The following is a 27,139-nucleotide window of genomic DNA, read 5'->3' as shown; positions in this document are numbered from 1 at the left end:
TATAACATGACTATATTTGACAAGAACTGATGTCATTTATATATTCTGGAAGAATGCTGTAGGGATTGGGAATTCCATGGGATCTGTATGGCTGTAGAGATAGCATAGCCTCGTCAGTTCTTACAAGGTGTATTTTATACACACAATGTTATTTCCTGGCATTGGGGGAGGTGAAGATGTGGCCCAACTCTTTCTGAGCCATTTGTTGGAAGAGAAATTGAATTCCCTGGGGAATTTTCCTCTGTGTTAGTGTTAAATTATGCCTCTACTGTTAGTGATTTATAGACACAGTACAAAGGGGCCCCAGGATTGCATCCCTGCTTGCCCCATCCCATTCCCCTCTACCACTCCCAGTTAGAGAGTTGACTTGTTCTTGGGCACCAGGGACCAGATCCTTCAGACTCTTCCTTCTGCATCTCAGCTTGTACTGACTGGTTCTCTGACGAGCACAGGGACTTCCTGATATGAAGGCTGGTCCAGTGTCATATTCTGTGATGTTAATATACTTGAATGCTTTTGCCTTTTCAACTGAATAATTAGGTTTCTCTCAAACTTTATATACCCCTTTTGTTCATAATTTGTGATTGTCTGATTTATGTTTCTTAAGTTCATAAGCTTAATGTGGTTGGGCCTTTGCTGCTCATTAAAAGGAAGACTTTCCTATGAAGGCTGCGTTCTACCTGCACCAGTGGGACCTTCATTATCTTTCTTAATGCCAGCCATCTATTATTCAGTCCGGTGTGCCACGTACATAATGCTTCAGCATCTGCAGAGCTTGTGAGTAATTGACAATGTACAATGCAGACCATAAATCAGACAGCCACGCATAGTCCTTTATGGTTGGATCTACCCGAGAGGAAGGCTGGAAATTGGTAACTGCTATTAACTGGAGCTTTTCAGGTCATAAAGCCGGAGAAAGCCTTCATTATTAATCCGGCTTGAGTGCCTGTTTAAAATAGGTTTCCCTCCTCGGGTAAGGAGACACGAAGTTTGTTGTTGTTGTATTGCAGCTCTTTCAAAGGAGTGACTTGTGTTGAAGGAGTGAGTGAACTTGGACTGCAGTGTGTGTAACAGGCCAGATGACAGAGGGAGCTTGATACATCACACGTGTCATTGAAATTAAGGTTTAGTTTCTTGAAGTGCAAATCTGGAATAGCATGTTTGAGGGATCACAGCACAGTTGTAACACGATAGTGGGCACTGGAAAGACTGTGGGGTCCTTCCTTTAATCCCCCCCCCCCCGTGTGTGTGTGTGTGTGTGTGTGTGTGTGTGTGTGTGTGTGTGTGTATAAACCAGGTTTCCATCACTGAGCACAAATGTTAGCTCAAACCCACTGTTATTTCTTTGTAATTGGCATCCTCCCGATGTTGGGTGAGGATTGAGGGTCCATTGGTGATAGCGTACAGCGTTCATCAGACTCTTAGGGGAACTGCCCACCCCTCAAGCTGGGATAGTGCTTTTTTATATATCAATAGTAATCTTGCCCAGAAATAAATGTGGAAAAAAAGTCATTCAAATAGCCAGCAACCAACCAAACAAACTAGAGATAAACACTGAAGAAATAAACTGAAGAAGACACCAGACAATAGAAATGAATTGGCGGAATCAACACTATGAAAATAGCCAAAAGTGATCTACAGATTCAACACCATTCTTGTCAAAATTCCGATGACATTTTTCATAAAACTAGGGAAAATGGCCCTAAATTTTATAGCATAAAAGACCCCACATGGCCAAAGCAATCCTAAGCAGAATGAACCATGTTAGGGACATCACACTTTCTGATCTCAAACTATACTATGGAAATATAGTGCTCAAACCATCATGGTACTGCCACAGAAACAGACCAGTCAGTCCTGTCAGAGCTGACAGGGCCAGAGGAAGGCACTTCAAGAGACAGGCACAGAAAAGGCTTCTGGGAAGGACTCTAACAGCACAGGAAAGAGCACCAGGAACTGACAAGTGCCACTATAGGGACTTGATGTTTCTACACAACCAAGGGGACCATCAGGAGAGTGAAATGGCAGTCCCAAGTGGGAGGAAAATCTTTCTTCCCCCGGGTGTGGGTGGATTGGATCTTCCATTTCCTTTTATCCACCGACCCCCCCCCCCCAGCCAGGGTCAGTCCCAGGTCCTCGTGTGCAGTAGTCAAACACTCTACTCCTCAGCGGCATCCTGCTCTCTCCTCCCTAGAGGATAGGTGTGGCCACAGCATTTGGTTTGTCCAATGATGTGAGCAAAGGACACAGGCCACTTCCACGTGGAGGATCTGCTGACCTAGCACATCATCTCCCACGCTCCCGCCTCTGCCGTAAGCATTGGGGCTGCAGGCAATGGTGGAAGCATCGGTCTCCATCCTTGAAGGGGGATGGCACAGGCCAGAACTCCTGTACCGACCCAAGCTGTACTTGGGCCGTGAGGCCGTGCCCTGTGGTGTCAGGCTGCTGAGGTGCTAGGGCTGTTTTGACAAGCCACCCCCTCCCCCGATAAAAGCCACACTTTACTTAGTATTTGTCCTGTCAGGGATGGGAGTCACCCTGAATCACACACGCTTCTCTGGGAACTGACCACACAAAGGAATCACAGCTTCGACCGCCTCACAGCTACTGGGGGACAGAGCTGAGACCTCAAACCTTGTTTTCACTGATTCAGAGGCCTGAGCTCTTGAACATAAGCCTGCCAACTTCTCGGCACAGTACTGAATACATTAGAATCCATATGGGCCAAAACATGCTCCGAAGAGCTGCAGCAGGCTTATTCCAAACTTGGGATTTATTTAAATCTTTTTGAAACCAAGTGACAGGAAAGCGATCTAGATGGAGGAACATCAGAATTTGAGTTTGGAGGGTTTTCCCAACTGTCAGGACATGCAATGAGTTAAATATTTAATCCCACCTGAAGGTGATTGGAGTTTGATGACTTTAAAAGGGGGTTGAAAAAACTTCCTCCTTGGGTGAGATTTTAATTTTCCACCTGTTTCTATGTAGGCATTTTGAAAACCTCAGTAGGTTTTTCTCAAAAAGCAAAACAGACACATTTAAAAACACAAACAAAAGACTGATAAACATGCTGATTTCAGGAGGTTTAGCATATTCTCTCCACAGAAAGAGTCAGATTATCTGAGTCTGGGGAGGGTGTGGAGCAGAGCCAGGGAGGGCGTGAGGCTTTGGGTGTCGAAGGCTGTGGTGGTAAACCACCTCGCTAGTTAAGGGGCAGCTGCAGCTGTGGGTGAGAGTAACACTCTCATCTCTTGGTTTCCATGACTGACACCACCCCTTTCATTTAACCAGGTTGGGCTTGGTTTCCACAATGATCTGCTATATTTCAATCAAGATCAGTTAAGATTTGAGTTCAATTCTTCTGTTGGGAAGGAGTCCCTTACTGTTTCCTCCATATGTAGCCTATCTTTCAAACATGAAGAAAACCACTTTATAAACGAGGGTAGTTCAGATGGTACATTACAGGAAAAAGTGTGCTATTGTGGGTCTATTTCAGGATGTCAGCCATAATGTATGTATGAATATAAACACACGTTTATACACATACACATTTTACATAATGAGGTCTAATTAGGAGTTGCTGAATCCATTCTTGTGGGTCCATGTGCTCTGATCACACGTGTGAGCAAATTTAAACCTGGGGCTTTAAAAAAACACCCCAAACCAACCAATAACCCATGCCTTAGAACAGAACAGGAGAAGTGGTCTGCAAATGCCTCACAGGAGGCTGGGAAAGTCGCCCTTGAGAGACCAGTTTTTCTCACTGTCCACGCTCAGCACCCAGGCTTCCTCTGAAGGGGTCAGACAAACAAGGTAGCACATAGGCTAGTCTCTTGTGCACCCACCCCTTCACTTAACGGAGGTGTGCATTTGGACTCATGAATACCCAAGAATCATAATCCTAAAACCACAGAAGGCAAGACTGAAGCTTGGGGGAGCTCTATCCACGTCTCACAGACATCAAAGAGAAATATTTGGGTTTGCTTTGTTGACAAATTTTATACCAAAGAAAGCTAGACAGAGGAATCCATTAGGGCAACAATGTGGGTACTAATGAAAAGCCTAGAGATGAGGAGAATCAATAATCCCACAATCCCCCATGTGGTTGCCAACACCAATCTCTGTGGTTGGGAATCAGGGAGGTGTGTGTGTGTGTGTGTGTGTGTGTGTGTGTGTGTGTGTGTGTGTGTGTCCTGCAGGAGGGAGCTGGAGTGGAGCAGAGATGACGGTAGAGAGACTGGCAGCTCTTGTCACGCTATGGAACTGTGTTAAGGAGATGAACTTTGTCTGGGACCTCCTTGCTTCTCTCTTTGAATCTGCTCTGGTCTGTCTCTGTGATGGTATGTTAATTGTCAGCCCAACAGGATATAGGACCATCTAGGAGACAGGCTTCTAGGTTTGCTGGTAGACAATTGTCTTGATTTTGTGGAGGTGGGAAGACTTACCCACTGTGGGTGGTGTCATCCTCTGGTTGATCCTAGACTGTGTAAGTGAAGAAAGGAAAGTGATCACAGACATACAGTTTTTACCCCTCCTTCCTACTCACTAATGCAGTGTGACCAGATGCTTTAAACTTCTGAAGCTCAAACTTCCAGCCATGATGGACTACACCCTTGAAGTATACCTCTGAGAAGAATTTCCCAGCCATGATGGACTGTGCCCTTGAACTATGAGCCAGAATAAACCCTGTCAGGCAATCCCTGTGATGGCTATTCTTTGTTGTCAACTTGATTGCATCTGGAATTAGCTCAAACTCAAAAATGGAGAGGCACACCTGTGAGGTGTGCTTAATTTGAAGTGGAAGATCTACTTCTAATCTGGATCTTGAGGCAGGAAGACACACCTTTAATCCAGCCTTCTGCTGGCAGCCTATATAAGGATATGGAAGAAGGAAGCTTTTGTTCTTTGTCTGCTTGCCCTCCTTGCAAGTTCATTCCTTCATGGCACTGGAACCTCTTATTCGTGTTTCCAGCATATATTGAATACCAGCTGAGACACCCAGCCCTGTGGACTGAACAACTACTGGATTCTCAGACCTCCCATTCATTGACAGCCATTATTGGACTATCTGAACCACAGACTGTAAGTCACTCTAATAAACCTCCTATCTATCTATCTATCTATCTATCTATCTATCTATCTATCTATCTATCTATCATCTGTCTATCTATTCATTCTACAAGTTCTGTTACTCTAGAGGATTCTAACTAATGCGATCACCAACCTAAGTTCATCCTAAATCTATACCACCTAGTTGAGCTCTTGAATCTTTCCTAAGTACAAATTATAACACAGATGTTTCTTAATTTCTTTTTGCATTTTATTTTATTTTTTGAGACAGGTTCTCATGTACATCTGGCTCGTCTTTATTGGTGAAATCATTAAGGCCACTCCACTTAGTTAAAAGGAATATTTATTTAGTAGGTAACTTACAAAAAGGGAAAGGTAGGTTACAGGGTCTGGGGAAGGTGTATCACAATCCAGTGGTGTTCTCTGGAGCTCTGCTCCGTCCACCTCCACTGTTCAGGATCCCGGCACAGAAAGCACTCACCCATCCAGATCTTGGGTCTCCAGGCGCCTCCCCTCGCCCTGCCTCGTAGGCGTGACAGTTGCCAGAGTCTCAATGGGGGTTGGAACTTCCAGATCCAAGCTGGAATGGCTACCCACTACATCTCCCCCTTTTTGTCTAAATAAGAAGGTTTTAAACTAATATAAGACTATATACAAAGGAATGGTTATCAAATATTGTCCAGGAATAATGAGAGATAATGACCTAGATAAGATGGAACTACAACCAATGCAAACAATATCAAGCAAGAAACACATACTAAAATCCAGAGAAGTATAGAGCATAGGTAAATGGCTTGTTATAAAGATCATTCCTGACAGCACTGGATTTACTTTGGAGAGGAGGATGGGCATTGAAGACACTCCATATGGAGTTTATCTTCACCTTGGCAAAGATAGCCATTCAGGCAAGAAACTGTTCTTGCCTGGACTGCTTGATTGACTGGACATGCAAGACCCATGGAAGGATGACCACTGAACTTTGCTTGACAAGATGGTCCTTCAGGTTCCTGATTTGCAGAGAAAACTGCCAGACATTCTACAGGACATAGAAAAAAATGATGGAGAGACTCTAGTCCCGTGAGCTAAAGACAGATGCCCCAACTTTATAAAGGAACATTAGGTGACTGTCCAGGCTGCCAGCTGTCTCTGTCTACCCTGCAAGACTCCCAAAAGTTACATACATCCTTCTCCCATTTCTCAGGTAATATTATATCCTTCTGAGGTCTTTGATGTGGTTAAAGACTAGATAGTTGTAATTTCCTCAGTTATGATAAAAGATAAGTTAGATATAAAACCTTAAACTCACAAATATAAGATAGATAGGGCATTTTCTTTAATATTGTAACTGTAATTCTTGCTCGATAATTGTTTTGTTATATGTAATTTTACCATGTTAAAGTTAAAACCTTCCTTTTTTTTAAAAAAAAGAAGAAAAGGGGAAGTGTTGTGGATATCGCTCTATATAAATAAAACACTGATGGCCAGTGACCAGACAGGAAGTTTAGGCAGGACAAGGAGAGAGGAGAATTGGGGAAACAGGAAGAAGGAGGGAGAGACACTACAGCCACCACTAGGACAAGCAGCATGTGAAGATGCCGGTAAGCCACCAGCCATGTGGCAAGGTATAGATTTATAGAAATGGGTTAATTTAAGATATAAGAACAGTTAGCAAGAAGCCTGCCATGGCCATACAGTTTATAAGTAATATAAGCTATAAGTAATATAAGCGTCTGAGTGATTATTTTATATGTGGATTGTGGGACTGCAGGGCTTGGTGGAACCTGGAGAGAAGCTCTCCAGCAACAGGTCTTTAATATGTTATGTAGTCAAGAATGACCTTGGACTTGTAATCCTTCTGTTCTGTTTCCCCAGTGCTGAGATGTGAGGCAAGTGCTACCAGACCTTTTTAATTTTTTTTCTCATTTATACAGCAATGAGGATCAAACTCAGGGACTCTTGTATTCTGGACAAGTGCTGTACCATCTGAGCTACGTCCTCAGCTCTGTAGCTACTTAAAAAAAAGATGCTATGTTTTAGATTCCTTTTTATGTGACAAGAATATCTGACATAGGGGAGATCAAGGCTCCTTCTTGGGGTTCTTAGTCTTGTTAATAAAATAATTTAAGAATCATCTCAAATGAAGATCAAGGACAATTTCATTAGTGTTTAAAAGATACCTCTTCCCACAACCAGGGCAATCAAGCTGTAAATATCAGTGGCTGCCTAGATGAGGAAAAGGAAGACAAGAATGGGGGAAGAAGCCATGCTATTTAAGTCAGCATGGAAGCTAGAAAGGCAGAGAAGCAGCCACATGGCAGAGAGCGAGGCCTTGGAGAGAGGTTCTCAACCTTCCTGGTGCTGCCACACTTTAATACAGTTCCTCAGGCTGTGCTGACTCCAACCATAAAATTATTTTCATTGCTACTTTACAACTATGATTTTGATCCTGTTATGAATCATAATGTAATTATTTTCTGAGATAGAGGTTTGCTGAAGGTGCTGTGACCCACAGGTTGAGAACTGCTGCTTTAGAGACAGAATAAGGGAGTTCAAATTGCCAGGAAAAGTACATTGACGTCTGGCCAGTATCTGAGAGACAGAGAAAAAAAAAGAGAGAGAGAGAGAGAGAGAAAAGATGTGCTTTCTCATTCAAGCTCAAAAAGGTGAGCAGCCAAATCTCAAGGTGGCTGTATTAGTCAGGGCTCTCTAGAGGAATGGGATTTACAGACTGGACACACACACACACCACACATACACACACACACATATACACACATACCATACACATACACACACACACCACACATACACACACACATACACACATACCATACACATACACACACACACCACACACACACCACACATACACACACACATACACACATATACCATACATACACACACATACCCCCCACATACATACACATACCATACACATACACACACATACACACCACACACACACACACACACACACACACACACACACACACACAAACGATTTATTAGAATGGCTTACAGACTGTGGTTCAGCTAGTCCAACAATGGCTGTCTACCAATGGGAAGTCCAAGAGTCCAGTAGTTGTTCAGTCCATGAGTCTGGATGGCTCAGCTGGTCTTCAGCATACACCGGAATCCTGGTGAAGTAGGCACTAATGCCAGTGAAGGAATGGACTTGCCAGGGAGAGTGAGCGCAAGCAGGCAGAGAGAGAACAAGTTTCCCTTTTTCGTGTCCTTTATATAGACTGTCAGTAGAAGGTGTGGCCCAGATCAAAGGTGGATCTTCCCACCTCAAAAGATCTGGATTAAAAGTGGGTCTTCCACTTCAAATGATTTAATTAAGGAGAAAGATCCTTCATCGGTATACCCAGTTGCCTGGGTTTTAGTTAATTCCAGATATAGTTAACTTGACAACCAAGGATAGCCATTGCAGTGGCTTTAGGTGGTGTGTGTGTGTGTGTGTGTGTGTGTGTGTGTGTGTGTGTGTGTGTGATTCCTAAGAAAGAAAATGTATTCATCACTAAAGGAGTAATTGTCCCCCTATCTTTTTAGTATGACTTAATGGTTCCTTTGGTAGGTGACGGACCTCACCCAGTGGGAATGTTAAGTTTTCACCCTGGCCTGAGATTCTATTCACATGGCCTGGAGTTTTCTCTCACTGGACCTTCGCTGCTGTTCTAACACAGCCATTCAAGTCTTTGCTGAAGGCCACTGCCCCCGAGAAATCTTGTCCTGAGTTCATTTCTTGGAACTCCCCTTTCGAAGACATCCATCAGCTGCTTCAGTTCCCAGTTTCTCTCCTCCAGAGCCCAGACCCACGTCAGCTGGGTTCCTCATCTCTTCACAGAACCGATTTTGTTCTGCTCTCTGCTTCCAGTCTTCAGACCCACACTCCTCTTGACTTTCTCAACAAAGTCCCTCTAGGGAGTGGATCTTATCCTCCGTAAGAGTGGGGATTGTGCTTCGCTGGTGGGATTTTAGGATAGTAAGAAAACATTCTTCTAGCTAACCATGAACTGTTAATGGAAACCTTGTCTGCTCACCCACTCACCTCTACATCCTCTGCTGGTTAAATGTTTGGCCATCAAAAGGGTCTCACTAATGGTTTGGGTGGATGATGGGTAAGAGAATGAGTGGAGAGAGACATTTGGAAAATATGAAATGGAAATGAAACATCTCATATGCTGCAATGGTAGCTCCGTTCTATGCTCACGAAAGCCATGGTGATCAATTCCTAGCATTTTCCTGAGGATGGAGGACTGCAGACACTCCCTCACTTAAAACAAACAAACAAACAAACAAACAAACACATAAAATACAAAAATAAAAGAAAATAAAAATAAAAACAAAAAAAAAATAATGAAAGGAGTGATCATGTTTTGTACTTGGGAGGACCAAAGATATAAAACTTGTTTTTAACACTTAAATTTATAAAAATATTGTTAAAATTGAAGCTCAAGTTCCTTATGGATCCATTTCTTTGTTTGCAAGTTTAGGCAAATTTCATTAAACCTGAAATTCTCACATAAATGTACTTCCCATGTCTCAGTGCTCCCTGATCCCTGTGCTCCCTGAACTCTGTGCTCCCTGATCTCTGGGCTCCCTGATCTCTGTGCTCCCTGATCTCTGGGCTCCCTGAACTCTGGGCTCCCTGATCTCTGGGCTCCCTGAACTCTGGGCTCCCTGATCTCTGTGCTCCCTGATCTCTGTGCTCCCTGATCTCTGGGCTCCCTGATCTCTGTGCTCCCTGATCTCTGTGCTCCCTGATCTCTGGGCTCCCTGAACTCTGGGCTCCCTGATCTCTGTGTTCCCCGATCTCTGGGCTCCCTGATCTCTGTGCTCCCTGATCTCTGTGCTCCCTGATCTCTGGGCTCCCTGATCTCTGTGCTCCCTGATCTCTGGGCTCCCTGAACTCTGTGCTCCCTGATCTCTGTGCTCCCTGATCTCTGTGCTCCCTGAACTCTATGCTCCCTGAACTCTGTGCTCCCTGATCTCTGTGCTCCCTGATCTCTGGGCTCCCTGATCTCTGTGCTCCCTGAACTCTTTGCTCCCTGATCTCTGTACTCCCTGATCTCTGTGCTCCCTGATCTCTGTGCTCCCTGATCTCTGTGCTCCCTGATCTCTGTGCTCCCTGAACTCTGTGCTCCCTGATCTCTGGGCTCCCTGATCTCTGGGCTCCCTGATCTCTGTGCTCCCTGATCTCTGTGCTCTCTGATCTCTGTGCTCCCTGAACTCTGGGCTCCCTGATCTCTGTACTCCCTGATCTCTGTGCTCCCTGAACTCTGGGCTCCCTGGCCTTAAGTGGACTGTGGTGTGAAGGAGCCTCTGCATCCATCTCAGAAGAGAAGCAGACAGTAAAGGCAAAATATGGGGTCTCTGAGGCCATATATCAATAACAACAACCACTTACCAGGATGACAGGCCAATGGAGGCAGGATGTTACCTGTCTGCCCAGGTAATTGCACCAATTGCTAGAATTGGGCCACAAAAATGGAGCAACCTAAGAGAAGCATGGAGGGGACACACATGAGCGATCACAGGGCTGACGGCCTTCGTTTGCTGCCATAGCTGAGCATCTCCCTGGCTGAAAGCAAATGGCATTTCTGAGTCTCTGCTTTTACGCTTTCTGTTATTGGAAGTGAGTTTTTTTCTTTTCTGCATCATCTATGTCTTATTAGATAGTGTTATGTCTTCTGTGGAAATCAGAGGATTATAAAGTGAAAAAAGATATACACTAGATATTAGGAAAGAATTCTTTTTTCTTTTTGACGTGTGTGTGTGTGTGTGTGTGTGTGTGTGTGTGTGTGTGTGTGTGTAACTGATGAGCACATCAGACATCTTCTACCACTGTCTTTAATGGATGTGGGATTTGAACTTAGGTCTTTTGCTTGTACAGCAAATGCTCTTGCATATTGCATTATCTTCCAGCCCCCTACCGGGGAAGATAATGTAACATCCATCTAGTCCAACATGCCCCTTTTCTTGCCTTTCCTGAAAAGATACTGATTGCTCCCTTCTACAGAATGGAGTTAACATACTAAGAGAAGACATGTCCTTGCATCTAGAGAGGAGATTCAGACTCAGGTTTGCGGTCTGAGCTAAGGCCTTCCTTTGTCTGCTAAACAAATCACAGCTCCTCACCTAGAGGGCTTGAGCCAGATGTGCTTTGAATATTAATACTCCCAGTGGGCCGGAACAGTGCTCTTTCTCAAGCGCATTAATATTTTAGCAGTGAAACACAGCAACATTGAAACTAAATGGGATAAATAAGAAAATCCTTTTTTTTTGTTTGCCAAATGATTTTGTACCGTGTGTGTGTGTGTGTGTGTGTGTGTGTGTGTGTGTGTGTGTGTGTGTGCATGTGTATGTGTATTTTAGAGCTTTAGGAATTTATAAGTTTAGAAGAAGAATTGTGGGCCTGGATCACACCAGCTCTGAGCAACAAGTCTGTATACATTTATCCTTCTCAGGGAAGTATACAGTGGAGCGAGCTAGAGCTAAGACAGAACTGAAGCCCACGATGCTGTATGTGTAAACAGTTGTCATTTGAGAGGTGAAAATGGCTTTAATTGGGAGTCTGGTCATAACGGTTCATGAAGGACTTCTCTAGGCGAGGGAGGGCTATGGGAGAGGACAAGCGTTCTCCATGGTCTTCCTGACCAAGTCTCACCTGGGTTCACTGAGCTGCAGCCCATGAGCGGCCCCTGGGAGTCCGCTTCTCTGCTCTGCTTCCCTCCTCAGATCCTCTTCTGAGATTGATGGGACTATGGCAGAGGCACTGGTATTTATCCTGGGTAATTGGATTGACCCTTAGAAGGAAAGGCTAGTTCAGATGAAATGAAATTTTTAAGTGAAGGGCCAGACTCCCATTCTGGGGCATCTGCAGTTTATATCAGAGAAGAATTTCAGGTCTTGCTCCAACACACTGGAATTCTCCACTGTACAAGGGAAGTACAGTTTCTGCCACAGCCACATTTCCTGGGAGCCTCTTTTCCTGGTTCCTTTACTACCTGTTGCTTGTCCCCCTGTATAAGTGGCTGGACCAGCCTTATGCTTCTCTCTTGGGCTTTGGTTATAAATGCAGAAAATCAGGTGACAGAGGCCTCAGGTTTGCGAGTTACAGCTCAGATCCTTGAATCTCAAGTCTGTGAATTTGTCAGATTCTCTCCAGGTGAACTTTATTTCATCCTGCAAAACTGAACAGAACAAAGAGAGACTCTGGTGGTGTGCCACTTCGGGCGACAGCCAGCTGATATTGTACACCACCAACCCTCATCTTGAATGGCAACACCAGTTCCTAAAACAGCAGATCAACTTAAATCAAGGCAGGCATCGAGAGCCTAGAAGAGTCTCTTCATAGTGTTCACAGCGCCCAAAGAGTGTCCATGAAGAACCCCGGCTGCTCTTACAGAAGGCCCAGGTTTAGTTCCCTACCCCTATATAGTGGCTCACTATCTTCTGTAACTCCAGTTCCAGGAGATCCGATGCCCTCTTCTGGCCTCTGCAGGCACTGCACACACATGATGCACATACATGTATGTAGACAAAACATTCATATACATAAAACAAAAAGTTAAGCCGGGCGGTGGTGGCGCACGCCTTTAATCCCAGCACTCGGGAGGCAGAGCCAGGTGGATCTCTGTGAGTTCGAGGCCAGCCTGGGCTACCAAGTGAGTTCCAGGAAAAGGCACAAAGCTACACAGAGAAACCCTGTCTCGAAAAAACCAAAAAAAAAAAAAAAAAAAAAAAAAAAAAAACAAAAAGTTAAAAAGTCTATTTATATGAAACTTTAGATTTTTGAAGTCTAAGGAGCTATTTGTTTGTGCCTCTGACTGAAAGTCACCCAGTAGTTACAGGTGCTGACAGCCAGCTGTGTGCATTTATTCCTCAGAGAACATCTCTGGTAATGTTTAGGTTTGCATAACAGTGTCCTTGAAGTTGGGGAGCCATTTTTACCCAGTGTTTTTGGGTCTTACAATTTCTTTGTCATTTGCTCCATTGTTTAAAAATAAAATAGCAGCGTTTTAACTGTCTGAACCTGACTGCTTAAAAGCTGCTCATTGGTTCATACTGCACTGCTTTATATCAAGAAGTCTTGGAAAAATTAAAACTCTTAAATTGACACCAAGTCTGGATGGCACCCGAGAGTAGCAGCGAGAGGCCCACAGGTAATCAAGACACAAGGTGGGTTAATTAAACAGAAATAACTTAGAAATTAAATAGAACTGAGCAGGAGGCACTGCCCCTGGGAGCCTAAGAAGATGGTTGTGGAATTAAGTAGAGGTAAATTAGATTCCTTATATAAAATTAAACACAAGCTATCAGCCCATGGGCATAACTCACTGACTTGTCATTTAGGTGTTGATGGTAAAGATAGCATAGAGCAACAGAGAACATATTTGCTATGGCACAGAAAGTGAAGCGAAGGGAGAGGACCTGCCAATGTCTGCACATCACTGCTGGGGTAGGACATTCGAGAGGGGAGGGTGAAATCACTGAGAGGTGCTCTCATGAGCGGTTCTCATCCTGGCTCATAGAAAGTATTCCTCAATGCCATTCGCCTCCTTTCTATGTCCTAGACAAACCTCCCTGTGACTAATATGGCTTTGTAGGATTTTTGGAAACAATAAAATGCTAACAACAAACCAACTCCGTAAAGAGAGCAGAAGCGATGTTTACTGTTGGGTCTTGGGCAGGAGAGACATGGTTGGGTTCTGTGCTGTCTGGAGCAGATCTCACTGGGCAATGAAGTCAGGAACAATCCCAAGCTGCCACATCTGCCCAGTTCACTACTGGTTTTGGGAAACAAAGCCCCAACCTCCCACTCCTGCTCTATTAAAAGTGCCTTGGATGCTATTTTCCTTTAAGGATTTATTTATTTTTTACTTATGTGTGCACGTGTGATCCCGCATGAGTTTATGTGCAGCACATGAATGCAGGTCCTGTGGAGAGCAGAAGAGGGTGGGGTTACAGGCGGTTGTGAGCCGCCATGCCTGACATGGCGCCGTGCCTGCTGCCCCATCACTCTGGAGCTGGGAGCTGAACTCTGGTCCTTCCCAATGGCAGCCCATGCAGCCTGCTGCCCCGTTGCTCCAGCTCCAGAGCCACTGACTTCAGAGCACCACAAGCTGCACAGAGCTTGGTCAACGTCTCATGTGAGTCCGCTCAGTGGTTGTATGACCTTATCTTAGTTTCACTGGATTCTCTTCCTCTACCAGGAAGATGTCACCCATACAGGACAAAGCCACCAAAACCAGAGAAGGTAGCAAAAGACTAGGACATGGGAGGAGGCACCCACAGGCACCCACCTTCTTGTGGCAGGAATGCCCCTGGCCTGCTGGAAATGAACACACTGACAGTTCCGTTCAATGGCTTTAATCTTAACTGGAGAATGGAATTCTCCTAGAAGTTGTGGAAAGCCCAGCCTCGAGACCTGTTGGGCCATGATAAACTGTTCATACACTGCCAGCCAGCCAGTTTCCCCTGGCAACACCATTTAGTTTGCTCTGTGTTCCAGCAAGAGCACTTTAGAGGGCACCTGTCTATGGACACAACTTTTCAAGAAGTTGCTTTTTTCTTTTTCTTTTCTTAATTCTCACCAACCTCTGCTCTCAGAGCTAAGGCTGGGCCTGGAGTGTGTGTGCGGCTCTCTGCCCTGTGCGCAGGCTGTATCCAGAGGGAACGAAAAACAAGACCAATGCTGGTTTGTCCGCAGCATCACCGTATGTGGCTGACTCTGCACAATGTCAGCGGTAAACACGTGCGCAGAAAGCATCTTCCTGTTAGTCTACGTTCCGAAAAATTGCTAACATGATGGCTAGAACTTAAGAATAGCTAGGGCTCCACTGGGAGAGCGGGAAAGGGAGTGAGGGTTTGGAGGAAGAGAATGCCTTGGAGTCTCCCTCTTCTGGTTGATATGAGCACATCTGAATGTCTGCGGCTGCCACTAAGGTAAAGCTTTAAGGTATTTCTGCTCACTCAGTCACTTTACTTCTAGACAGACAATAATCTTACAGGTTTCAAATAACCAGACATGTTAAACAGCACCCAAGGGAAAACTGTCTCTGGCCGGGCGGGCCCTTCTTGCACACTGGCAGCCAGCCTTGTGGTTATTGGTGCTCACTGCCAGTTTGGTTGCAAGCACTACAAAAATAGGAGTGGACGGTGTGTGCGTCTATGCCCAGCTTCTACGGAGTGAGCTAGCAATCTGCATCTCGTGTCTTATGGCTTTAATTCAGGGAACTTTTCACTGGAGGGAGACAGACCAGCTAGCGTCTGACTGCGGTGCCGAGTCCATACAGCCAGTCTGTGGGTTTGTGGCGTGGTGACGGTGTGAAATGTCTGCTGCCTCAGACGAGGAAGAACGTGGGAGTCTCCCTTTTCAATTGGCTCATCCCCTTCCGTCTGCCTCTCCCTCCCTCCCCTCTTCTCTGCTCTGTTTCTCCTTTCACTCTTTCTACATTTTCCCTCCTGTTCTTCCTCTGTTTTCCCTCCTCCCCCACCCTTCCCACCCCTTCCCTCCTAAGCTATACGTGTCCTACCACCTTGATGGACTCAGATGCAGACAGCCTCGGTTTTTGTTATAGAGACATAATTTCCCTGAAATGGGACTTACCACATCAAAATCTGTATGTCAAATGGAGCCAGGCTATTGCCACAGTGTCTTCAGTAAGGTGCCTTCCCATCAGGCTTAGCTCGCCCCTCTGAGTCAGCCTGTCCATCAGGTGGAACTGCTTGGCAAACGCCCCGTGTACAACCTAGCCGTTTCTCCTTCATGATTCCTGGGAACGCAAACCTAGGCTGGAGAAGTCCTTTGAGCTGCTCTTGGAAAAACACTAAGTGGGGGTTCTTCTGTCTGGGTCAGAACTACTCAACATTGCCTTAACATTTTAAACAAGCATTGTGTGGAAATTAAGTGGTTACTTTTAAAGGTTCAATGCGTTGAGAATATGGTTAATGAACAAACCAAATAAAGGAGCTCCTGTAGCCAGGGATAGTTCCCCCACCTACAGGCTAGTTCATTCTTACGCCGCCGTCGCCGACATTCTCCAGATACCCAGCTCTGTAGGAGGTATTGGAGTCAAACCTAACATTAGTCCTCTGAAGAAATTTAAGCCATTTAAACACACCTTGCGATAGCATGAGCAAATTATTTAAAGGAAAGTGCTTGTTCCTGCTGTGAATGGGCTCTTCTGCAGACCTTGAAATCTTCATCAGCCTCTCAGGCCTGCTAAGACACGCTGTGCTCCAGGTAAGGGGCTAGATCATGCCAGCTCTTCTGTTCAGAGGCACCTCATATGTCACTGAGGGGTTCCCTCTCCAGTGGACAAACAAATGACTTGGAGGCTGAGAAGAGTCTACCGTGCTTGTCTGGGGTTACTGTGTGCTGTATAGAGAGCAGCTTTCAGGCTGTGCCTGGGCATGATAGAGTTAATCTTATAAAAGCAGGTTCTGATGTACCCGAGGTACGTCAGTGTGAGTGTAAGTACCAAGATAGAATGTTCTCTCTTTCTGTGTGTGTGTGTGTGTGTGTGTGTGTGTGTGTGTGTGTATGTGTGTGTGTCTGGGTGGTAAGTAGCCAGCAGAGAGGCCAGAAGAGGGCGTCAGATCTCCTGGAGCTGCCGTTACAAGTGGTTGTGAGATAACTTGGTGTGGAGCCAAACTTGGGTCCTCTGCGGGGGCAGTGCATGCTTTTAACCACCAAGTTACCTCTCTAGCCCCTCTGCACCTAGACTGTAACAGACACACTGGCTGCCACCATCTGCTTGCAAAACACAAACACAACTGGTAATTTATTTGTGCTGATAAATAAGTACACACATGACTACATAAATTCCTACCAGACAGCAGACTTATCAATCACACCAGCTCATCATCAGGGCCATAAAAGACAGAGTATCCTAAGACCAATAAATGGCAGCTGCTAGCTCTTCATCTGGTCACATGTCATGAACCTCATCCAGGAAAATCACCACCACTAGCTCTTCATCTGGTCACGTGTCATGAGCCTCATCCAGGAAAATCAGGCTCCCACGCCTGTCTGAGTGCTGCTTCTCCTGTCTGTGACACACAGCTCTCTTCCAGCTGACACTCGAATCTGCCTGATAACTGGCTCTGCACTTGACAGCTCTGCACCCCGAACAGCTCCACGCCTGCTGCTTGGTCCGATCTCTCATCTCTTCCCCAACAAAGACTCTGCTGCATCTGTGTCAGCTCTTTGCCTCTGTCCTCATAACAGATACTTCAAACCCTGTGGTCTCTCAAACCCTTTTGTGGCTATTCTGTAACATGTAGGCACACACACACACACACACACACACACACACACACACACCCCACATGCACACTCGAGCATGCAGACACACATATTCATATAAACAATACTGTGTAGTTTAGGAATTACTGAGGACTAGAGGGAAGACTCTTGGTGAAGTGCTTGCTGTTTAAGTGTGAGGACCAGAGTTTGAATCCCCAGCACCCACTTAAGAATCCAGAAGTGGCAGAGTGCACCTGTGAACTCAGTACTGAGGAGGCCACCCTGGAGTTTGCTGGCCAGATAGTCTTGCTGAATTGATGAGTTTCAGGTTCAATGAGAGACCCTGTCTTATGCATATATATGTATACACATACATATGTGCATACACACACAATAGCTAAGAAATGGAATCAGCTCAGATGTCTGTATTAGCTGTGAACATACCATGGTCAAAGTAACTCATAAAAGAAAGCCCCATTTGGCTTATGGTTCCAGAGGGTTAGAATCCACGACGGCAGAGTGAAGAACAGCTGAGAGCTCACGTCTTGTTATACAACCATGAGGCAGAGAGGGGAAGAACTGGGAATCACAGTCTTTGAAAGACCTCAAAACCTCGCAGCCTGTCCCCAGGGGTGCACCTTTTTCAACAAGGTCACACCTCCTAATCCTTCCAAAGCAGTCCCACCAATTATGAACCAAGTGTTCAAATATTTGAGTCTGTGTGCAGCATTCTTATCTAAGCCTACCATGATGTCTACCAACTTATTAATAGGGAATGAGAATGTGGTACATATACACAGTGGAATTTTATCCACTTACAAAGAAAAACGAAATACTGGAATTTTCAGGTAAATGAATAAAACTGGAAAAAATGTATATTGAGTTAGGTAACTAGACCCAAAAAGACAATGGTGCATGTTCTCTCTTGTAGGTGGTTCCCAGCTTTGTATCTTTTGTTTTGTGTGTTTAATTTTGGGATATGTGTGGAAACCAGGAAATTATAAAGGCACCATAAGGTTCATTTAGGGAGAATATAACAGGTAAAATCAAGGTAGAGAGGGAAAATGTGAGGAGTGGAAGGTTTAAACAGGGAGGTGGGGGACGGGATGAGACAGCAGTGGGTGAATTAACCAAGACAAAGGCTGTATGAAAAGCCACATGGAGACCTGCTATCTGCACCCACTTAAACTATAACTGGAGGCATAGTATAACACGTGTGATATGAAAGAAGAGGGGAGAATACTGGGGTCTAAAGGTTTGAGTGGAGCTGGGGACAAGGGATGGAACTGAGGCGTGGGTCAGGAGTGAATTAACTGAAACTAAGAACATCCACAAAGGGCTCAGGGAGACTCACTACTTTGTAAGCTAACTATAGAATATAATTTTAAAGAAGAAGCTTGAGTGGAGTTACCTTTCATTGGCTTGACCAACACTGCTTCCAGAAGACATGGGTTGGGAAGCAAAAATCTCCCTGCCAAGTGTGGACTACATCCTTACCCATTATGTCAGGGAGTTCCTGGAAGTCTCCCAAACAACACGGCTATTTCCATGTTCTTGGTTGCCCACTCTAAGAATATTGCTGAAAACACCGCAGACTTAGAGGAATCCATCTCAAACTGCATGAGAAACTTCCCTCGTGCTGGCTAGTTTTCACAGTGCTGGAAGGTGCTGTGCAGGCTACTGGGAGAGGAAAGGCATCCAAGATCTTACCTAGTGAGGGACACTCCACACTATATGGCAAGCTTCAAGTACAGCGTACCCAGTGGTACAGTAATGGCATGACTTATGAAGATAACCAGTGATGTTGTAATTGGATTGTAAGGCCTGCTCCACTGTGTAGAATTCATGCCTGGTGCTGCAAACCTGGTCAGAAGCCCATGGGCAGGGAGGCCACAGGCCCTAGGGATAAACCTACTCTTGCTATTTTGCTAAATGATCATGTTGTCAAGCTGCCTTCTAAACACTCATGTTTATGCCCTAGACCTGGGCTGCTCAACCCTGGTCAGAGAAGCTTGGTTTTGCAGTAGGCAGTGGCCAATGCAGAGACTCAGAATTGGCCAAAGTGCTGAGAATGAGTGTGTCTTTGATTGTTCAGCTATAAATGGGACATTTATATCGAGTCTCCCTGCCCTACTGAGCCTCAAGGATCACTCAGGGTGGAAAGAACATAAAAGCTGGAAGATGGGGAGGGGTGCTGTGAAATTCTGTGCTGTGAACATGCTGTGGCCATTGCACTCACACACTCCGCAGTGGCTGCGCTTGTCTGCACAAGACCCGCACAAGGTCAAGCCAGCTAAGATTCCAGCGTGTACTGGGGTGAGGTTTACCAGGCCACACCCTTACTCGGGAGCTATTGACAGTTGATGGCTTTTGGAGGAGGGATCATTTTGAGGGGGAGTTTATGGCCTTTAGTAGGGTGCCCACATGCACATGGGTAGCAATGATGGAACTCAGTGCAATATATAAGAAGAGGACATAAAGTTGGGAAAGGAGTGTGTTGGGACAATTTAGGGAAGGTTAGAGATGGAAAGTGGAATGGAGGGTAGATGTGATCAAAATGTGTTGTGTATGTGTATAAAACTCTGTAAAGAATGAAATGTGTTTTGAAAAGCAATGTGTAGACCAATGGAGGAAGACAATAGACATCAACCCCTGGCCTCCACATGCCTGCACACATACTGCATACCTGAGACATCAGCCCTTGGCCTCCACATGTCTGCACACCTGGGACATCAACCCCTGGCCTCCACACGATTGCACACCTGGGACATCAACCCCTGGCCTCCACATGTCTGCACACATACCTGCACACCTGAGACATCAACCCTTGGCCTCCACATGTCTGCACACATGCATATACCCCCCTCAGAGAAAGAGAGAGAGGGGGTGGGTAGAGAGCCATGAAATTGATGCCACCCGTGACCTGGCATTCAGCAAACTATGACGCAGTGCAGAGCCATAAGCACAGGGGCTCTTGGTGTCCAGTGCATTATTCAGGAGTTCCCTCATTTCCCACTGATACACTCTTTAGAAAAGTATCTTGGCGTGGTGGGATTCTCCAGGGAAATCTCTCTGACTTTGGACTTCCAGCCAGTCTATAATCCACAGGGTTGATCTGTGGTGATCTTGAAGGGGTTCAGTTTGTATTTAATGAGGAAGACAGAGTCTTCCCTCCACAGGGGCAGGTGTTCACAACTCTCTGTGTGTCCCCTCACACTGTGACTCTGTGGTCCCTGCCCAGGTTCTCTGTGTGTCCCCTCACACCTGGGACTCTGTGGCCCCTGCACAGGATCTCTGTGTGTTCCCTCACACCTGGGACTCTGTGGCCCCTGCGCAGGATCTCTGTGTGTCCCCTCACACCTGGGACTCTGTGGCCCCTGCGCAGGATCTCTGTGTGTCCCCTCACACCTGGGACTCTGTGGCCCCTGTGCAGGATCTCTGTGTGTTCCCTCACACTTGGGACTGGGAGGCCCCTGCACACCTGCCTGTGAGAAGCCTCAGGTTCTCAGGGCTCCTCCCCTCCATTCTTCAGGATTTGCGAGCAGCAAGTTTTGTCCTAGAAAGGAGACAGGTTTTTCTGCGAGGTAAGACATTGGTCTGGGGCTGGTAGGGGAAGATCTGCCTTCTTTCTCTCCCATTTTTAGGGTTCCTGGGCTGACTCACTCTGTTCTTTTCCCCCCTCTCATTTCTTGGAGGTCAGACAGGCTTGACAGCATAGACTGTGGACTCTTGGTCCCACCTTCTCAAGACAGACAGATTGCTGTTATTCCGAGGTTCTTCGTTTTCCTTTCTCCCTGCCTCCTCACATTCTAACCACCATCACTGCTTCTCATCTTTCTTCCCCACGGACTCTGATGTCTGTTTACTGAAGTGACTCAGGTCCCCTCAGGTTTCTGGCTACTTAAGACTTGATAATGGACCAGCCCCCTCCTCTCCCTGTTCCCCCTTGCCCCATTTTTTCTCCTCATTGCTTTTTAGACATGATCAATTTATTTATTTTGAACTGTTTCGAGGCTGTTTCACTGAGTACTTTAGGTTGGCCTGGAACTCCTGATTCCCTGGTCTCTGCCTCCCAAATTCCAAGATGGTGAGCATGTGCTGCCATCCCAGGCTCACTTGGTGGAGTTTCTAAATTTCACAGGGACTTGCTAAGTTTCGATATATACTTCAGCCTCTAATTTTGACCAAGGCTACCTTACTGTGTTTACATCTGAGTAGCTGTCTTTAACGATCTCTGTGGCTCACAGGGTGGGCAGTGAGGCCATGAGGCCTCTCTCTCGAGGCTGTGAGGACAGCAGGGTGGAAGAGCACAGGTCTGAGGCAGACAGACAAGGATTTAAATGCAGAGTCCCCTGTTTTTGCCCATGGCAATTTCAGTTTCATTTGTGTAGATGAGGGAATAGTATCTACTCCTAGGGCACAGCAGAGTGAAATGAAATGTTTATACACCACTTAGCACAAACCAGACATATGGCAGCATTAATTTCTTTCCACATTCTCTTTTTTAAACCTTTACTTACCCTGCTTTGTTATTACAGTTTCCTTTGCCATACCTGTAGCAGGGTCCCATTTCCTTTCTCTCCCAAACTCATTGTTTTTCTACACAGCAGCTGTGGTCCACCCCCACCCCGGCAATTCACACAGTTACATTGTAACTGGAGCAAGCACTAGCAATCAGGGCTTAAAACATTAAAACCTCTCGGGGAGAGATTTTGCTTAAGTGGTTCTGGAGAACCCATTAGTCTCCAGGAGGATGCTTCTCTGCAAAGGAGATCTTGACTACCGAAAACATAGGGAGACACTGGCAAGACACAGAACAAGCCACCGGATTAAACACAGAGGCCAGGCAGTGGTGCACACACCTTTAATCCTAGCACTCGGGAGGCAGAGATCTGTCTGGATCTCTGTGAGTTCAAAGCCACCCTCAACTACATGAGATTGACTCAGTCTAGGAGAGAAAACAGAGCCAAGCAGTGGTGGCACACAGTTTTAATCCCAGTACTGGGAAGCACATGCCTTTAATCCCAGGAAGTGATGGCTGGCCGGAGAAAGGTAGATAAGGCTTCAGGAGACAGGAACTAAGGCTTTTCGGCAGAAGCGTCCCTTTCAGCTAGAGGCTTTTTCAGCTAGAAACTTTCAGGTGAGGGCTCAGAGACATTCAGTAGAGGAGTTGTGGAGCTGGCGAGGTGAGAAGTGGCTGTGGCTTGTTCTTTTGTCTCTCTGATCTTTCAGCATTTACCCCAATAGCTGGCCCCAGGTTTCTATTAAAAGACCTATTAGAAGGGATTTGTGGGTGCTTTGGGCAAAACCAGGTCATTAGGTATGATCTAGAAGACATGTTCTCCAGGTGATGATGATGCCCCAAGGGGATGAAATTGTTTCTCTTGGGGAAAAAATTTAAGGTTTAGGTTACAGAAATGTGTATAAGACATATTTAAAAGATATATTGACATTCCATTACATGGGATATTAAGGGAAAATATTCCTGTGATGGGTATTCTTGGTTATCAATTTGACTATGTCTAGAATTAGCTAAAATGCAAGTTGCTGGGTACACCTGGGGGGGGATTTTTCTTGATTGAATCATTTGAGATGGGGAGACCCACCTTAAATCTGGGCCTTGCCTTCTGTTGGCAGCCTATATAAGGGACACAGAAGAAGGAAGCGCTCTCTCTCTCTCTCTCTCTCTCTCTCTCTCTCATCTCTATCTCTATCTCTATCTCTTTCCTCCCTCCCTCCCTCCCTCTCCCTCTCCCTCTCTCTCTCCCTCTCCCTCTCCCTCTCTCTCTCCCTCTCCCTCTCCCTCTCCCTCTCTCTCCCTTTTTCTTCCTCCTCCTCCCTACCTGCTTGCTCTCACTCTCTCTGGCAAGTCCATTCCTTCACTGGTATTAGAGCCTTCTTCTTTAGGATTCCAGTATATACTGAAGACCAGCTGAGACATCCAGCCTCATGGACTGAACACTACTGGATTCTTGGACTTTCCGTTGGTAGACAGCCATTGTTGGACTAGCTGAACCACAACCTTAAGTCACTTCAATAAATCTCTCTCTCTCTCTCTCTCTCTCTCTCTCTCTCTCTCTCTCTCTCTCTCTCTCTCTCTCTCTCCAGAGAACCCTGGCTAATACAATGCCTGGAAGAGGTTCCCTTGAAGGTAGATTGGAACAAAATACTGGAGCACACTAGTCTAAGGTAGTGGCCCTCCGTTCTATTTGCAAACTGGACTTAGTGGAAGAGTTTTTAATACCTGGGCTTTACTTCAGGCCAGTGAAATAAGACCCTTTAGGACTAGGCTTAACTATTTGTATTTTTTTTTTTTTTTTGGTTTTTCAAGACAGGGTTTCTCTGTGTAGCTTTGCACCTTTCCTGGGACTCACTTGGTAGCCCAGGCTGGCCTCGAACTCACAGAGATCCGCCTGGCTCTGCCTCCCGAGTGCTGGGATTAAAGGCGTGCACCACCACCGCCCGGCTAACTATTTGTATTTTTATGAAATGCGTCAGTTAACCCCATCATGGACACAGGCTGGACAACCCCAGGCTGAGCCTTGGTTCTCAGTCAGTCCCTGTGCAGGCAGAGTGGATGATAGCTCAGGAGAGGTGGGACAACACAGACTGGATTCAGTTTAAAAAAGAAAGGTGGGGGGGGGAGAGGAAAGAAATAACATGAGGTTAGGTGGGTAGGGAGGTGAGGGATGGGGTGATCTGATAAAGTACATTGTATGAAATTCTCAAACAATTAATACATTATTTCGAAAAAGAACATGGGGATGAAGGGATAGCTCACTGGTTAAAAGCACATGTTGGTCTTGCAGAGGACCTGGGTTTGATTCCTAGCACCCACATGTTGGCTCCCAACCATTTGTAACTCTAGTTCCCAGAGATCCCTCACCCTCTTCTGACCATATATATTCAGGCAACACACCCAGACACACACACACACACACACACACACACACACACACACACACATTAAAAAATAACATCTATTCTAACTAAGGACTTGCTTACTGACCTTTTAAGGTCATTATGATGAATACATGCTAGCGTGGTTCAAAGGGCCAACATTATCCATGTAACACAGAATGGGTGTGCAGGAACTGAAACTGGGAACACTGGAGCACAGGATGAGTTCGTAAGAAAGGTATAAATGCAACTTAGGGAACATATGTATATTTTAAATAAAAGTTTGACTAGGAATTAAGAACTTTACTGTTCAGTGAGATTTCATGGAATTCCAAATTTTAACAGAGGGAGCCCTTAAAATGTAATATATATTATTTTTATTTTTATTGCTGGGCGGTGGTGGTGCACACTTTTAATCCCAGCACTCGCGAGGCAGAGGCAGGCAGATCTCTTTGAGTTCGAGGCCAGCCTGGTCTACAGAGCAAGATCCAGGAAAGGCACAAAGCTACACAGAGAAACCCTGTCTTGAAGAGCCAAAAAAAAAAGTAATGTAATATTCTGAGTTCTAACCGTACTTAGATGATTACATAAGAGAAATATATATGATTTTGATAAAAATTATTTATTGAAACTTCTGGACACGAGGTATTTTTAAGATCTGAGGTTTATAGAATAGTTTTTTTTTTAAAATAAAATAAATGGGTGACTTAGAAAACAGGTGAAGGATTCATTGTCACTTGTGTTAACTTTAGGAAGAAATCATTTCTAGGGCATTTATAGGCCGTTTCCTTTGCTCTCATCCCTGATGCTGACACAGCGCTGTTACAGGGACAGGAAACTTGTGGGTCTTCACTCCTGACAGACTCTATTGGCTGATGGAGTACAGAGATCAGCTGTCTGTTTCTGGAGACTTCTGCACTACTTTGTTACTTCATGGATAATTATTTTTAATTGTGGTTTTATAATTTATCCAATTTATGACTGCCAGAATAAAACATTTGAAGCTATTAAGTGCTAATGGCTTAAACAATTTCAAAGCTTTGTCTTTAGGGTGATGTATGTAGACGATGCCTGGCTCCCCGACCAGTGCTAACTTCTCACATTTAAAATGTTGGATTAGACAATATAGCGTCTTTGACAGTGTAATAGATTCTGTTTAATAGGCAATGTCTAAACCTGGACCTAATTCACCTCATTTAGTTAATGTAATTTCCCCACCAGGGGTGTTAGGAGTAAATCTCTCTGACATGTGTGGATCTGGGTGAGCTGATAACCCCTCTGAAAGCTGCAGGAGAATCACTCACATTACCACCATGTTCAGACAGAATGGAAGACACGATGCAATGTGAAGACAGTGCCTCACCTATTTGTTCTCTTCACTGTAAAGCAGTGCACTCCACCTATAAAGAGACACAACATGGACCCGAAGCCTGATAGCAATCATTGTTAATTACCCTGCAGTTGCTATAGATTTACAAGGCTTCATAAAAAATGCTGAGATTTTCTTCTTCCCACTATTGTGAGATTGGTCCAATCTTTCCTTTCTTTTCTTTTCAAACTACATGTAGAAAGGACAGAGAAGCTAGACAAGAGGAGTTGGCCAGCCTCTTATCAGCTCAGTGTGCTCCTCTGTGGGAATTCATCAAGAGCCAAGAGCAGCCACCTTGGGTTTTGACACCAACTCTGCAGGTCCAGCTCTTTGCTTCACTCATTTACTTCCTCAATACATATTTACTGAGTCCCATGTGTTTCAGGACCTGTGAGGTAGATTCATAACGTCCTCCTGGGCTCTACAGCAGCTTGCAATGGCTACAAATCAAGCCATTGCTCCTCACCCGGGATTGACGTGTTCTGTTGTTTTTGTGGGGAGACCTAAAAGTCTATTGGTAGCAGACCCAGGGAATGGCTCCAGCTGGTGAGCTCGTTGGGCTGACTTACAAGGTGAATCACCCTGGGGACAGCCTCCTGAAAGGTGTATGGTTGCATTCTACCCTTGGTGAGTCTTCTACTTCACACACTCCACTATCCCCTCAAGACCGTGCACAGCTGAGGAGCAAGTAGAAGGCTGGCACCTCTCGTTAGGGTCCCACAACTCTCCCCTCTCTCTTATACTGGGAAGTATGAACAGCCCTGTTACCATGACCATAAACCTGGCCTTCCCTGAATTGTTCCGCTTATTTCATTGCCATGACTACAGAGCCAAGGTTATTCTGTAGGTCACAATTGCAGTCTCTGCTCCATGATGGCAATGGCCATGTCAGGCCCAGAGGAAATCACTCACTGCAGCAGAAACGAGGGATGAATGAGCCAGCAGGTGCTCAATAATGACAGCTATTTCTGAACTCTTTAGCAGGAACCTCTTAGCGCCATATGGATAAATGGTTCTCTTAATATAGCATTTGATGGTCCTTTCTACTCCTGGGCTGCAAGGGAAAGTGGTGGCAGTTTGGGGAATATGAAGCTGAAGTTGTCTTCTGGGCCTTCAAAACTAAAACCACTTTATCTCTCACATTCTTTAAGTTGCCCAGAACATCTCAAATACTGCACACAAAAGGGCATTCAAACTTCTGCTGATGAACCATTTTATCATTTCAGTATTAGGGACCCAAAATGAAGCACCAAGTTTGTAGACAAGAGAATTAAATGCAGTATGGGGCAGAGCTCACATGTGCATTCAGAGAGGCAAAGTTAGCCGAGGACAAGGATGCCAAATACGCTGAGTAAGCATAGGAGACAAAACTGAAAAGGTGGGCAGGGTGGGGCCTCGATGGGGGGTGGAATCAACAAGGATGCAGTGGGAAAACAAGGAGAAAATTGCAATGTGTGGGGGAAGTAATGGACTCACAGAAAAGCAGAGGTGATCGGTATTGGACATATAAAGGAATGTCCATTCTACCAACTGGGAGATTG

Source organism: Peromyscus leucopus, chromosome 5 (genome assembly GCF_004664715.2).
Source record: "Peromyscus leucopus breed LL Stock chromosome 5, UCI_PerLeu_2.1, whole genome shotgun sequence".
Classification (NCBI taxonomy): Eukaryota; Metazoa; Chordata; class Mammalia; order Rodentia; family Cricetidae; genus Peromyscus; species Peromyscus leucopus.
This window is presented reverse-complemented; position numbering follows the sequence as displayed.